The sequence below is a fragment of the Megachile rotundata genome, chromosome 13 (assembly GCF_050947335.1).
Source record: "Megachile rotundata isolate GNS110a chromosome 13, iyMegRotu1, whole genome shotgun sequence".
NCBI lineage: Eukaryota > Metazoa > Arthropoda > Insecta > Hymenoptera > Megachilidae > Megachile > Megachile rotundata.
The window spans coordinates 6588046-6605198 of NC_134995.1; the positions used below are offsets into that span (position 1 = coordinate 6588046).

General features: G+C 35.3%; 1 protein-coding gene across 2 annotated transcripts in view; it reads right to left on the reverse strand.

Moving 5' to 3' along the window:
• Nucleotides 1-17153, reverse strand: part of LOC143265637 (CUGBP Elav-like family member 5) — a 461835-nt gene that overhangs the window by 106465 nt on the left and 338217 nt on the right. The gene's annotated exons all lie outside the window — the stretch shown is intronic.

Genomic DNA, 17153 nt, shown 5'->3' on the forward strand with positions numbered 1-17153 from the left:
TCCGTTGCAGATGGATAGCTTATCTCGTTGGAAATTGTCGTGAACGTTGCAATTAATCCTTTGTACTATTTTAAGCGGTGAGCGTTATTTCTGTTTAGTAGACGTCATATGTGGACCCAAGGGGAACACTGTATTAAGGGACATTTTTCAAAATTTAGGTAAAAGTAAATTGAAGTATGCGTCTAATGTAATGAAAAGACTTGTGTGCTGACATTGCATTTAATGTCCTTTGCACTGTTTTAAGGAATGAACGTCATTTCTGGTTAGCGGAAATATGTAGGCAATATGTAGGTAATATGTGGATACTATGGGAAGACTGTTTTTAGTGACATTTTTTAAAACTTAGATAAAAGTAAATGGAAGTATACATGAAATGTAGTGGAAACAACGTTATAATTAATATCCTTCGTGCTATTTCAAAGAATATGCGTTATTTCAACTTCTGGTTTGTGACATAATATGTGGACACTGTATGACTGTTTTAAATTGCGTTTCTTAAAATTTAGGTAAAAGTAAATTGAAATATAAATGAAATGCAATGAAAATAATTGTCTAACGACACTGTAATCAATATCCTTTATCGACAGTCAAAATATGTGGACACTAGAGAAAGATTTTATTATGTGACTCTAAAATTTCAGACAAGGTAAATTAAAGTACCTCATGCAAACCTTAATGCATACGTTAGTATACAATATGGGTTTATGGTCATTTTTATATTATTACGTTAACATTTTACCGAGTCGTACATCTGTTCCACATTTTAATAAGCAACCAAATACATAGGTGACAGATAAAATTAACTGATAAACTTCATACAAACCCACGGTTTAACATTCTCAGTTCACAAAAGTGATCGGTAACACATCAACAAGATCGTGAATGACGTGCAAGTGAACGTGTGAACGCATTACGAAATGCATTACAATGTTGTTTCCAAGTATTTATCTAGCAGGTGGAGACAGGAACAGAACTGTCTTATTTAGCGATGATTAAACGACACGGGAAACTTCAATCACTTGAAGTCCTAATATTTATAAGTGAACTGTAGGTCGAATAATTGTATAACATATGAGCTTTCTACTTATTTGTGATGATGTTCCAAACTAGATGACTGCCTGTTTATATGTATCGAATGTTGTGAAGTGAATAATCTCGTGTCTATGTATCCGAGGTTTCGAAGTGAGTCTGTCTATTTCGTGTTTATCTTCGGTTGCCTGTTTCGTGAGATAAAGGTCTGGTATTTTTACGAATAAGGTTGAGGGAAACAGTTCCTGATTTCTGTTGGGTATACAAATTCAGGTGGAAATGAAATCGAGTGATATATGTGATGGATATTAGCCAAAAGTAGCAAGTAATAAAATCAACTCGACATGAATTGAAACCTCTTGTACTACAATATTGGTCAATACTGTATTATGGTACTGTAATCTACTACTAAGATTAAGGGTTCCAACCAGATGTAAATAATAATAAATTAAAAATACTTGATGGGATGTGACGACTTCTTGATATCATTATTGCTGCGGACCTATTGATTTAGATTCCATGATTAAGAATTCCAACCAGATGTAAATAATAATAAACTAAAAATACTTGATAGGATGACACCTCCCTGTGTATTATTGCTCCTACGAAACCTATTGATTTGAACCTCCACAGTGTCCGCAGGAATTAGAACCGGTATCGATGGAAACTTGGATCGAGGTCTAATCCTCTCGCTATGTATTCTGAGACCTAACAGAACTGTCAGTAACATTGGTAACAGTCGTGTCGGTACGTCAATAACGAATGCTCATCGAATGTGGTCATGAACGCATTAGCAGCTGCGTGATCCGAAAGTGGATCAGCTATTTGGAGGTAGAACGCCTACGTGAAATAGAGCTTTGAGGGAACTATTTTCGTGCGGATTCTCAAACATGGCGACGGTTATTAGAACGTGTTTGCATTCGATTCGTCTTCAAATTGAGACTTGCACGTTTCGCCGCCACACGTTGCGGAAGCATTGCTCGTTTCTTTTTTTTTTGTTCTTTTCCTCTCGTGCTCCACTGTTCCAGTTTAGCGTCTCTTAATCACCGCTTTAATTGCACCGAGTAATATCTGATGTAAACGCGCGCACGTAGAATAGAGCGAACACGTGAGCGCGCAAACGATGAAGGATATATCTTTATTCGTATATCTACGTCTTTTGTCCGGTAATCGACGATTTGTGGGAACTCTGGAGAATTTCATTATAAGAAGGCAAATTTTATTGAAAATCTGGAACGTGTAAACGGATATATCTTTATTCGTGTAGCACTGTCTTTTGTTTGTTAATCGACTTGTGGGAACTTGGCGATTTTAATCATAAGCAGTTTATTGAAAAATAGTTGCTGTCGTAAATGAAACTCTGTCATGGTATCTCCCCAAAATATTCTTTGTATTCACGTCCATAAACAGACCGTTTTGGAAAAATGTGACGTGACAGAATTTCTTCTATAAAACGCTTCACGTGAAATTTTAAGGTTAGGTCTCAAATTTTAAGGTTAAGTCTTAAAATCTCTTTGCAACCTAGATTATTGTGCAAAGAATATTTTGAAAAAAGGAAATGTTGACAAATATTGCTTCTCAGCTTCAAAATCCTCGCACAAAGTCCTGATCAAAAGAAGATAAGACAAACGAACATAAAACAAAAATGGCCGGTTATTAATTTTGTAGAGTCACTAAAAACCATGCTGGATTCATTCGATCACCAGAGATCATAAGTACGAGCCCCTAATTACTAACGAAATTTACGAAAGAACTATTAATCGCTCACGCGATATATCTTATAATTTGATACAGATATCTAGAAAGGTATTGCATCAAAATGACACTGCAACATTCGGCGGTCTTACGTTTCGTGGATAATGAAAAGCTTCGCGTCGGAACTGTTTTCAAACTGTTATGCTTGCTACGAATCACGCGATATCCTCATAATCTCCGCGCTTTTCATGGCAGACAGCAACTAATTTTTTTTACCGACCCTTCTCGATTTCGACTCCGAATCGCTTTACACGCTCTGCCACATCTGACCACCACCACTGTGTTTGCTAAGGAGAAGTGGAAATCATAAATCACCTGGCTAGTCACGATTAAACCGAACCGCAAGACAAATGGCTGGTTAATTTCAATTCTGATGCGAAATCTACGATGTCTCTGTTCTATTTCTACTTTAAGTATACACCTTTTCCTTGCATATTCTTATTTCTCGATCGATAAATTTATATTTCACCTGGAGATTTGCGATGTCCCTAATGCGTTGAATAATTTGCCAACGAAATTACGAACTATGACGAATGGCTTCGTACATTATGTGAAAACATTGGGAATTTTTGTCGCAGTGGTTTTGATTTATTATGCAATTTAGAAATATAATTTATTTTAGAACTTTTTTTTGAGGGTGAGGATTTATTTAGGCACATGTATCTTGTGATCAATTTTTATCAAATTTTAGTTATTAATAATATAGGCAACTCAGTAACTTTTTTCAAAGGCAAGTCATTTAAAATAAATAGTTTTTTAAAAATGAATTAATAAATAAATTTATTAAGAAACTTGCTAAAACTTACTTTAAATATTCGTAAAATTTACTAAAAAATATTTTACTTTAAAAATACAAGAATCTTTAATTTTATACTCAATGTAAAAATTTTTATTAAAACTTACAATAAAAATTTGTCCAATATGAATCTATCTTGAAATAAAAAAGTGATAAATAATAACTCGTCCAGAGTTCACGCGAGCATTGAACGTTCTGATAGTATTCAATATTAAAAACAAACACGATGCGAAAAAACGCGAGCGAAAGTAAAAGCAAGTTTAAGTTAAAGTCGGACAAGGGATCACGTTTTTAGTATCAGCAATTCAATGAAACGTTGCTCAATTATCCGTCCAACGTGACACGTTATTCATCAAGGCTTTGCGCACACATTTTCTCGTGGAAAGTGAAAACACGGTCTTTTCAGGAAGTTGAAAAGAAATGAGAAAGTGTACGAATGAATGGAGCACGAGCACGTGTATGAAGTGGCGTTTGCAGCGTCAACTATTTGGGTCAATTAGTTCCTCTAAGATACGTCCAAGACGGAACAGGAATTTAATAACGCGGCAATAAACGTCTTTAAACAGTACTAATGAGAATCGTTGATGGAATTCCTTTATGCAACCGTACAAATATGGATGCTCCGATCGAAAGTGAAATGGACGGTCTTGGAATTTTTCGAAACCGCGGTTGCTTCATCTAATTGCGCGAATTTCTTCCTTGCATTCTATTGCAAATATGGTGCATGAAATAATTCTTGTATTTCTGATGTATTTTGTTTTTTGTATTGTATTTTGTTATTTACAGTTTAGGATCTGGAATTTTTAAGAATTTATTAATTTATTGGAATTTTTTATTTGTAAATTTGGAATTTTTTAATTTGGAAATTATGAAATATTTGAATTTGTAAATTTGAAAATTTTTAATTTGGAAATTATGAAATATTTGAATTTGTAAATTTAATACTATAGGAATTTGGTAATTTGATCATTTAGAAATATGGAAAATTTTGAAATTTAGGAATTGGAAACTTGGGAAATTTAGAAATAGGAATTTCTAATTTTATAATTTTTATATTGGGGAAGGGATCTTGTGAAGTTAGAAGTTCAGGAATTTTGCAATTTATTAATTTGGAAATATAATAAGTTGAAAATTTAGAAGTTAAGATAGTTGGGAATTTGGAAAAAGATTTAGGAATTTGTAAAATTTAGAAATATACAAATTTCTAATTCTCAAATTTATAAGGTTACAAATTATGAAATATTTGATGCTGTAAATTTAGAATTTGAGGGATTTGGTAATGTGGACATTTAGAAATTTGGAAATTGAAAAATTGGGAAATGTGAAAATTGAGAAATTGGGAAATTGGGAAATGTGAAAATTGAGAAATTGGGAAATTGGGAAATGTGAAAATTGAGAAATTGGGAAATGTGAAAATTGGGAAACATAGAAATTAGGAAATATGGAAATTAGAAAATATAGAAATTGGGAAAGATGGAAATTAGAAAATATAGAAATTGGGAAATATGGAATTTGGAACATATAGAAATTGGGAAATATGGAAATTGGGAAATATGAAAATTGGAAAATATGGAAATTGGGAAATATGGAACTTAGGAAATTTGGAAATTGGGAAATATGGAAATTGGGAAATTGGGAAATTGGGAAATTTGGAAATTTGAAAATTTGGAAATTTGGAAATTCGGAAATTTGGAAATTCGGAAATTTGGAAATTGGGAAATTTGGAAATTGGGAAATATGGAAATTTGGAAGTTTGAAAAATTTTAAAAATTCAAAACTTTACTACTTTCATAATTTCAGAACTTGCTAATTTTGAAATTTAGATATTTGTAAAATTCAAAAAATTCAAAATATATAAATTACACAGAAACATGAAGGTATCTCTAAAATTGAAATGCCATTTAGATAAACAGAAATGTCTCTGAATGAAAAATAAATGACAAATCCGTATGTTAATGCACATTTTTATGCGAAGAGGAAATAATGGCATCTCTAATATTTACATGAAAGTTCATTACGTGATTTACATATTAATAAAATGTATTTCTTCTTTTGCATATTTTGTACATTTCTTCTACACTTTTTATATTATCATAATGCATATTTCATATATTACAGCATATTATATCAGAATTTCATCACTCATAAATCTTATAATATTCAAGGCATTAATCTTTCTTCTAACTGAATCAACAGAACAAGGAAATTGCAGGACATTTAAAATCATAGCGATTGTGAAAGAAGAGTTTCAATAAAACAGAAAGTAATTTTAAATAGAAATTCAAATTTTGAATTATATTTTATAAGGTGTGGCCATTGAAAGGTAAAAGGAGCTGCAGGCAGGCTGACACAAATTGAAATATGACCCAATTACGTCTTGCAATGTGGAACGACCTTTTTCAGCATATAAAGCAATATTAATTAATAACTACTTATAATTCGCAGCTGATTATCTTGGAAAGCTACAGTTTATTATAAATCAAATTATAGAAAGTAAAAATAATATTATCGTTATTTTGTACTATTACTTATCATTATTTTCTTTTAATTTTATTTTCAGTTGTTATTTAATTGTTTTTGTTTATTGTTTAATTGTAAATTTATGATATTATCATTAATTCTGTTATTTTCAATTTTATATAAATTCTAATATTTTATATGAATTATTAAATTAATAATTAGATATTATTAATTTATTTTAATTTTGATTAATTTTTTATTATTAATTTTGATTGAATTATACAAATTTATAATATTTTCATTAATTTCATTATTATTAATTTTGTAGCAGTTATGTAATTTCGTAATATTATTATTAACTCAATTATTATAAATTTTGTACCAATTATATAAATTTATAATATTATCATTACATTCTTTGTTATACCTTATACTTCATATATTGCATATTTGACACATATTTGCTATATGCATATTCTAATATATTCTTCTGACATAATCATTCAATTTAATGCAATTTAATAATTTAACATGTTAAATTATTGCAAGTGTATCTCCAGTAACTAAATCCACGTTGCATAACTGAATAAAAAGTAAAACAGAATTAAGTTTTCTAAATAACGCACAGTAAGAAGTACTTAAAGAAGCCAATAATCGAGTTACATGAATATTACTTCTTGCAAGATCTAAAATCACAATTTTTTCAACCTGAAGGATAATTTAACTCTTACGTGATTACATGACTCATCACTGAATTTGTTTTTGTTCTGGAGATGCCAAGGTAAACTTCACTCGCTTGAATAAAACATATTTCCTTGATTATGTAAAACTGAAGGACCTCTTGAACCGAATACATCTATACAACGTTTTATAGACGTACAAATGGAATTATACATTTTTAATTTATTCATCGTTTGTGATATCACTGTTGAACCTCGATCGTAAGATTATATGACAGGTGCTGGAGTAACAAAGTAACTCTATTTTTGCATATTTCTGAAATAATATTAAAAATACTTTGAAAAATCTTTTGATAAATTCAATAATTTTTTAGTGGTACTATTTTTGGAGTCGTAACGTGTTTTAATTGCCAAGTGAATGATTAAAGTTTAGGCGAAATGAAAACGTATAAGTACATAATTCTTTATTTACTAAAGAAATAATTCATATTTGCTTATTTATAGTATAAATACGTATTGATAATAAGTAATAAATATTTATATGATATTTCAATTAATATATTTGAGGAAGAAAGCAAATGCCGATGAAAAATTGTAAAAATAAACGAAAAGAAACTGCGACCTCAGACGAGAACGAAAGAGAATTCAATATGGCGTCGATGATCCATGCGCGGGAAATTTAAACCAAGTTACAACGAAACGTTGTATTTTACAACAAAAAGAATTTCCAGTAAAACGGATCTTGCAAAACGAAGGTACAATTTGAGCAAAGGTATCCAAAATATGATACAAAAATGTTTAAACACATACAATTAAAAAAGCTTCACATTAACTGTTTAATCCTTGCTCACCTCATCAAGTAAATAAATTAGTCTCCCAGAAAACTAGCTAATAAATTACCCTTTCAAATAAAAGAAGCAATCTAAATAAACGTCACAGTCGAAGTTCTGAATGTAACAGTTGAAGTTCCACGTCAGCATCAAAGTCTAAAAGTATAAATTCCATGACCGAGTGAAGTGGTACTAGACCGACATTCCTCATTCTTCAACGACGGTAGAATATTCATCGCGTCCATTGACAATTGTTCAAGCCTCTGATCAATCCTAAGCTTCATAAAAAAGGGAATAAAGCAATTTACAGCGATACCGTTCGTTATTCCCGACGGCTCGAACTTCCGAACTGCCATTCCACGTGGAAGCTCGCGTCGTACGATTTTATGTCGACAAGAGAAGAGAGAAAGTCCCGCAAGATGCGTCTCTCTCCGGTTGAAACAGTTCTTCTTCTTCTTCTTCTTAAACTGAGTTTGGTAAACCCTCGTACAAGTTGAAGTTCTGACCGTGCGGGTGGCGTCGAAGGGGCGTAAGGGTGGAGGCGTCGTAAAAGTTGGGCGAAGTCAATTTTGCAGTTGAAGTTGGTAATGCGATTTGTGCCGAAATAAATAGTTCGAGTGGGGTGCACACGGGGCACCATCTCCCCTTTCCTATACCTCGTTTCTTTGCCGGTGTCTGACCCGTGGACCAATCCACTCGGGTTTGGTGTCACGGCCACGTCTCGGACCTACTGAACGTGACAGCCGCACCGGAAGAAGTTTTACGTTAGCGACGAGTGCCAACGTAACGAAATAAGGGACTCATTACTTCCGGGAAATTGCTGACTTGCAAACGCCATTAAAAAGGCATAAAACGAGATAAGTTTCAGTTTGAAGGAAGGCAGAAATCGTTCGTGCGGAAAATTATTATTTATTTAGCTAATTACTTATATAATTTACATTTCGACACTTAGTTGATGCAGTTACATAAGGTCCTACTGGTGATATAAACTACTGACTTTTCATATTGTATGAGAAAAGATATATGATGTATATGTTTGATGTATGATACGTAACATGTATGATAAATGATGTATGATAAGAGATATACACGATGTTATGTACACGTGGTATTAGATATATGATATGTGACATATATATACATATGACGCATGACACATTACATCTGATATACATGATACATGATATGTAACATATGATACATCACGTTTGATATTCAATGTGAAATGTGATATACATGATACATGATATGTAACATATGATGCATCATGTTTGACATACAATGTGAAATGTGATATACATGATACATAATATGTAATATATGATACATCATGTTTGATATTCAATGTGAAATGTGATATACATGATACATAATGTGTAATATATGATGCATCATGTTTGATATTCAATGTGAAATGTGATATACATGATACATGATATGTAACATATGATACATCCTGTTTGATATACAATGTGAAATATGATATACGTGATACACGATATATAACATATCATACATTATGCTTGATATACAGATAGAATATAGACAGGTAGATAGATAGACAGATAGACGTCACATAGAATATTATCATTCATTACATTCATCGTCATCATACACAATACAATGCATTCTTCATGAACTTTAAACGTAAACTTCTCTCGTGTCTTACAGAGTTGCACATGATGGTCCCACAGAATTATTTTCGATGTACAGAATAATCGTACGATGTTTCAAAAAGAATCGATGTTTCAAACGTCATGACGTTGCCCAGTTCTTTTTGAATCGACCAATTTGCACCGTGACAGTGAACGTACCACGAAAAGTGGCAAACAAAGTAACAGAAGAGTAAAAAAAAGAATCTTTGGTTCGCTGGAACAGTCACTTGGGTCGTTCCAGCATAGATTGAATAGCAGGAAGTGGAACGAACGGAACTAGTGACCACTACAGCGATGTTCGAAAGCGAGGTGAAAAGTTTTCCCATGGAAACTAGGCTGGAAGTTATTATTCGACAAAACTGCCGTCTCTGGTTGCGGCGTGCAATCGGCAGCGGGCGTGTTTTACCGATGAGCAGCAACAAACGTCGCTACGGTCTCCAGCTGTGCCGAGGCCTTTCGAAACTTAACTCGACGAATTGTGTTATTCAAATTTGTTCCCCTTTCTGGCCGCTATTTTCCGACGCGTTTCGCGATATCGCTCGAAACAGTGAAACCGTAGCGAGCCGGCACGAAAATCGTTTTCCCCGTTTTTCCCTTTCGAACCTGTTACGGCTAAACAAACGGCCCTTTGCTTCGTATTATTCCGGCTGGCTATTAAAACCGCCGGTAATTGCTCGGGATGAATGGAACGAGAGGGACAGACCGAACCGAGGAGAAACAAAAAGTGGAGGGACTGAGGGCCGGTGGACAAAAGGGAAAGGAAATTTAACGAAACGTTGGCTTTAAACAGCAACGACGGATGAAGTACGGATAGAATCGAAACAGAGGGAAAAAGTTAATTCATTAATAGAATGCACCGATCGTGTGGCACTCGCAGAAACGGAGCTGTTTACAGCCGCGCAGACTCCGAACGTTTCATTTTCTCAGGATTAAGTAACCACCGCGGTCGTTACCTACATGCGCCGCTCGCTATTAACGGTTTAATTAGCGTAAGTTTTCATTTGTAGGATTACAACGCGGCGAGGTTCCGGGGTGGCTGGTTACGCGGCGGAGAGCGGAAAAAGAGAAATCATCGAGGGAGAGGAAAGAGCGAGCGACCGTTTTTCACCGCAAACGCGGCTTATTATTGCATTTTCGCGGATTACGCCTAAGCTCCTAGCAATTTGCAGCTTACCCTCTACGCTGCGAATCGGAAAGCCGTCGTTGCTTAACTCGTTCGAGCGATTTAAATATCGTCGCGGAAAAACGCGGCTTCGGAAGGGTGTCGATGTCGCTTATGCTCCTTAACCTATTCGAGGATACACATATGTCTAGATGTTTAACTCAATTTTAAATTCATTGATCAATTGTTATATGTGGATATTATCAATATTTTTGTGCAATTTAAATTGTTTTGGAATCTGCATAGGGTTCTACTAGTGGTATGAACGAGCAACTGATTTTTCATATCGTATGAGAAAAGATATATGATGTATATGGTTGATGTATGATACGTGACATGTATTACAAATGATGTATGATAAGTGATATACACGATATTGTGTATATGTAGTATTAGGTACATGTGACATATGTATACATATGACGTATGACTCATTACATCTGATGTACATGATACATGATAAGTAACATATGATACATCAAGCTTGATATACAATGTGAAATGTGATATACATGATACATGACATGTAACATATGATACATCATGTTTGATATACAATGTGAAATGTGATATACATGATACATGATATGTAACATATGATACATCACGTTTGATATTCAATGTGAAATAAGATATACATGATACATGACATGTAACATATGATACATCATGTTTGATATTCAATGTGAAATGTGATATACATGATACATGACATGTAACATATGATACATCATGTTTGATGTACAATGTGAAATGTGATATACATGATACATGATATGTAACATATGATACATCACGTTTGATATTCAATGTGAAATGTGATATACATGATACATGATATGTAACATATGATACATCATGCTTGATATACATTATGAAATATGATATACATGATACACGAGATGTAACATATGATACATCATGCTTGATATACATTGTGAAATATGATACATATGATAAATGATGTTTGATATATGATCAGTGATAAGTGATATATGCTACATTATGAGATACTAGATATACGATATATAGCTTATCTTATATTATATATGCTATTTGACATATGACATATGACATATGAGACATAACATATGAGACCTGTCACATATGATATATGACATATTATGTTTACAATTAATTATAAATAAAAACCGTGAACGACATTGTAAAAAAATTTCAGAAAAATTTAGCCAATAAAAAAGAATGTCCCAGTATCAAAGAATGTTCAGCTGTGCCATTTCAAGATGAACAGCAATCCTTACAAAATTCAGTTCTTATACGAAAGAAAGAATTTCCAACCGAATGACAAAGAACCATTAAAATCTAGTAAAAAAAGTCGAATCCTTGGAAGAGAGAAGAATCGCGATTTAATCGTTCCATTATCGATTCAGCGGCTCGAAAATTGCGGTAACAGTATTATGTTGCGGGCAAGCGTTCTTGCAAAGTCGGATCTTGATCGGTTGCGGCCCGTTGAATTTCCAAACGAATTCCGTGGTTTCCGGCCCGGTGCATTTCCGTTCGATCGTGGCCTCGGCAAACTCGTGAGAATAAATAGAGGTAAAGTTGTTAGGACAATCGAGAGAAGGTATTAGGGCCCGTTTAACCTCCTGCGTTTAGTGCTTCTGCGGTGGATGCCACTAACACGGCACTTTAATTATCGAAAGTGCTCGTATGGTCGTCCGTGCAATTTCCTTTCTTTTTCTCAGCCTCTAGGGAGTAACCGAGATCCCCGTATGCCCGTGCTGTTTTGCCCGCAATTTTTCTTCTAACCGCGAAACACTGCGACACCGTTTACCTCATGTTAGTCAAGTAGGATTACCGTAGGCGTCACCTGAATCTTGTAATGTTTTGTTGCGTACGAAGAACTGCAACCCTCGCAGTACAGGGGATGAAATCTTGGCTGCAACTAACCCCTTTGGAACCTATCCCACCACCTCTTTTCCTATATCCAACCGGAGCGACGTTTCGCTAACAAGAACCTGAAAGGATCTTCCGAGTAAGATCGAGGGTGATTTATCACCGCAACCATGGCCCTGCACATTTTTTCCGTCCTGTCCGCGTATCTTTTCTTCTTTTTCAAACTCCTCGGCGTTCTATCTTCCATGCGACTACTGCAATTGACTATTGTTACCTGAGCACGAACGGTATGTATACAGATATGACGGGCAAACGAGGTTGGACATCAAGTACGTCGACGTGAGTAACGATGTATAGATAATTTATCAGTTTGAACATTTTTTATTTCATAATTTTTGTATTTGTAAACTTGGAAATTAAAAATTTATAAATTTACAAGCTTTTTAATCTCTAAACTTTTAAGTTTATAAACCCTCAAATTTTTCAAATTATACATCCACAATTTTCCTATATTTCCGAAATTCACTAAGTTTCTTAAATTGCTTAAATTTGTCAAATTTTTCAAATTCCCTAAATTTCCTAAATTTACTATATTTTCAAAATTTTTCAAATTTCCTAAGCTTCTGAAATTCCTTCAATTTCCTACATTCTCTAAATCTCTCAAATTTCTTAAATTTCCAAAATTTTCCAAATTTCCTAAATTTTCTAAATTTCCTAAATTTCCTGAATTTCCCAAGATTCCTAAATTTCCTCAATTTCCTAAATTTTCTAAATTTCCTAAATTTCTCAAGATTCCTAAATTTCCTTAATTTCCTAAATTTCCAAAATTTCCTAAATCTCCTAAATTTCATAAGCATCACAAACCTAAATTTTCCAAATTTCCCAAATTTCCCAAATTTCCCCAATTTCTCAAATTTTCCAAATGTCCAAAATTTTCCAAATTTTCCAAATCTTCCAAATTTTCTCAGATTCTCCAAATTTCCCAAAATTTCCCAAGTTTCCGAATTCCCCAAATTTACTGCTTCCAAATAGCTATATTTCCAATAAACAAGCCAAACATCTTTACCCCGATTTCTCCAAATTTCCCGTCCGTAAAAATCTGAAATCCGCACGCAGCTCCGCCATTTCCCCGCCGCACAACATAAATTGCGAACGAAACACGTAAAATATGCAGGCAACATAAAATCCGCAAAATAAAGAGGAGAAACATTTTCGGTGCACACGAGTGATGTAATAAAGCTCGGCGCCCCTAAAAATATGCGTTCGAATAAACATTCGTAGTCCGTTTATCACATTGTTCGTTCCGAAACAGCCGCAACGGTATCTCGCCTTTAAATCAACATCACCGGCCCGGAATCGAACGTAATCAAGCCCGAATCGGTATTCAAATGAGCGATCGGGGACGTCTTACCAACAATCGGGTTTACGTGGCTTGTACAGACACGATTGACTACGCTGATCAAAGCAGGTCTGCATTTGATGGATGCCAGCCGCGCGATGCGAGCGTAATTCAATTCGACAGAGCTGGACGGTAGCCGTTCAATCGACATAAACTGTGCTGACCCGTGATTAATGTTTCCTATGCTCTTATTGTTGTCACCTTGTCCTATAAATAACCCTGTTTTCGTATTCGTGAAATCCTTTCAACCAGCTCGATATATCAGAGATGGCCAGATCGAGTGGACCTTGGAGATATAGCCACCTTTTGATATATAATCGAATTGGAGCACTATGATCGCAATACCTATTAATTTTCGAAGCTGTTTGCTATCGAATTATCGACAAGAAAGAAATCATTTTTCTTTTGTTACTGTGGGATAAATTAGTTGCTGTAGATCTCGCTGTAAAGTTAGGTTAAGTTAATCGAATAGCTGGGGTTCATACGATCAGTATTATGTATTGTATACTTGTTGTTTCCAAATTTCTAGATCACAAACTTTCTTGATTCCCAAATCCTTGGACTTGAAATCCAAATCCACATAGATTTATAAATTCCAAAATCCCTATCTTGCATATCCATGTTAGTTATATCAAATTCCTAAATCCTAAATTGCAAGATCCCCAAAACTTCCACATCCCAATCCACCTAAAAATTCTCAGATCCCTTCGAAACTCAAAAATACCTAAAACTCTAGAAATGAGAGATACATCATCCATATTTTTCCAAAAGGAATCACATTTGTCCCCGACTGTACCCGGTAACGCGTTAACCACGAGGTTTACTATCGAATGATCGTTGGAGTTCGTCGAGACTTTCAGACGTTCTTCCATCGCGACGAAAGCTTCTCGATTTATTCAGTAAACACGTCGGAGGCTCTTTCTCGCGCTTCGTGCGGCGTAAAACTCGAGCCCGTTGATTTACAGCGTCTGTGCGCCACGTAAAACCGAACACAATGCACGGACGGCTCGGGAGCTGGGGGTGAAACGGGTTCGTTTCAATCGTCCTTAATCGAGTAAGTTCGCATATAGTTGTTTGTTCGCCGGCCATGGCTGTTCCACGTGTGACCCACTGGAGCACAATGGCCGCTGCTCTTTTCCCCTGGTCGCTCGACTGTCAGCACCCGGTGCCTGTGTAAATACGATACGGCACTCGCTTTTCGTGCTTTCAGGCACAGTTTTAAAACGAGGAAAGGTCGAAAAAAAAGAGACGTAAAAGGGAGACAGAGGCAAACGAGCGGGAGCGAGATAGCACCACGCGGATGAAAAGGCGATGCGTACGCGAAGCTTGGAATCCCGCTTGAAATTGCTCCGCTTGGTTTTCAATTTACAGGCTGCGCGACGCTCGAAGAACGAAACGGCCCGGTTGAAAAAATAATATTCCATGGCTTTGCCCGCTGTTTTTTCACGTACAAACGAAAACGGCCCTGTTTTTAAACCGTGTTCAACGAGAATCGAACGGACTCTATAATTTATGAGCTTACCCGGAACGCCAGATACGCGAGGGTGCAATTTTAACTTCTGGATACGGGTAAGTGTAGGGAGAAGAGTTTTCTGTCACTGGTATATAGTTTTCCAGGATCAAATTGAAAATTTTTCAATTCTACAATTTTCACTTCACGTGGATTTCAAATTTTTTATTTATTTAATACGTATGTGACGAATTTGCAAAATCAAAAATTCCTAAATTTCTAATCTTCTACATTTATAAATTCCTAAATTCTTAAATTTCGAAATCGACAAATTCCAAATTTACAAAGTACCCGAATAATCAAATTCCAAGTTCTCAAATTCCCAAAACTATCAAGTCCCGAATTTCTATCAAACTATCAAGTTCCAAAATTCCTAAACTCCTAATTTCCCAAATTTATAGATCTCCAAACTTATCAACCAAAATCGAACAAATAATGAACTTTTCCGACCGCCGCCATTTTCCCTAGCGAAGCCATGCTCGCCATTACAGAGTGCGCCCGAGTCAGAGAGCTTCCAGCAAAACTCTTGAGGCAATTTGCAGATTCTAACGGATTAAGGGTGGGCGCGAAGTCTCGCATGGACATCTCGTTAGCGTAATCATCGATTTAAAGTTCGTTATAAAGAGGCGACGATCGATAATGGATTTCGGCGAGAGGGTCTACGAGAAAGGTTCAGTTGTAAACGAACGCTAGAATCGGCAGGACGAAGAAAAATGGGGTGGCTTGATTGCTAGGCGGATCGTAGTCGGTGATTTGAGGCAATCTACCGGGTTCTTGTTACTCTGGACGACGAGTAATAACCGTAATGGGAGACGATCTTCGAAGGTAACTATCCTTCCTTCGAATCTCTCCTTCGATCTTATTGTCAAATCCGGCCTAGGGACTTGCCACTTAAATCAGCTCGTCATGCGCGTGATCTGGTAAAAGAATGGAAGCATACGGTTTTTTACAAATCAGTGAACTTCCTTGGTCATTGTTAATAGCAATAAAAACACATATTGGAGTTTAATTTCAATACATGACGTATGTATGTGCAGTAAAATACGTGATTTCAATTGTAGAATCTCATTTTTATTTAATATAAAAAGAGCAAGTTCAATTGGGAAGATTAAATTATATCCTTCTATTTATATTTATTATAATTTCTATATGTATTTACATTTATTACAATTTCTACTTATGTTAATATTTATTATAATTTCTATGTGAATCAATATTTATTATACTTTCTGTTACTTTATGTCACTTATCGAATGTTCAATAAACACAAAAAGAGAACAAAAGTCGAGATTTCCTTATAACTACCGCGGTAACTAAGCGGTTGTAGTGCGCATGCGCGAACAGTTCCCAATACCTCACTACATTTTATCATAATTAATAGCCCTCACTGTTCTACAACGAATACAATATTACAAAAATAACACCTAGAAAATTAAATTACTTATTATTATAAAAAACTATGTCTATAGATAAAAAAGTTGAAAAGAACACCTACAGAAATATTTGAGAGCGAATATGTTAACAGGGAAGGGAAAAATAAATGAACGTTTACGTTGTGGTTGAAATTGTGGCTGCCTTTTTCATCCGTCGTCTTCGATATTTCGCGTGCCTTCTCGCCAACTGGGAATTTAATGAAAAGGAATTTTCCGCGGCAGAAGAGGGCTGTCAGGGACAACAAAACCCTCTCGTCCGCTTTCACTTTATGGCAAGACTCGGAACGTCTGCGGGGATCTTCTTAACAATGTGAATAGTCTTGGTATTTGTTCGATGGTTTTTGCAGGCGGACGACGTCGTTTCACCGTTATGAAAATAACGGTACTAGAAACGCGAAAGGTCGCTACTTTCCTGCTCTCGTCGTCGACGGCGAATTATATCGGAAATAGTTTCCGAGCCGGCTATGCGCCACTGGGAGCCCTGCAGGGCCGCGTCGAAACTTTCCCAGCGATACTGACATAGTTGACAGAGTGCGGCGTGTCGGGCACAATAACAGCGCATTATTTATTCAGATTGATTCGACGCG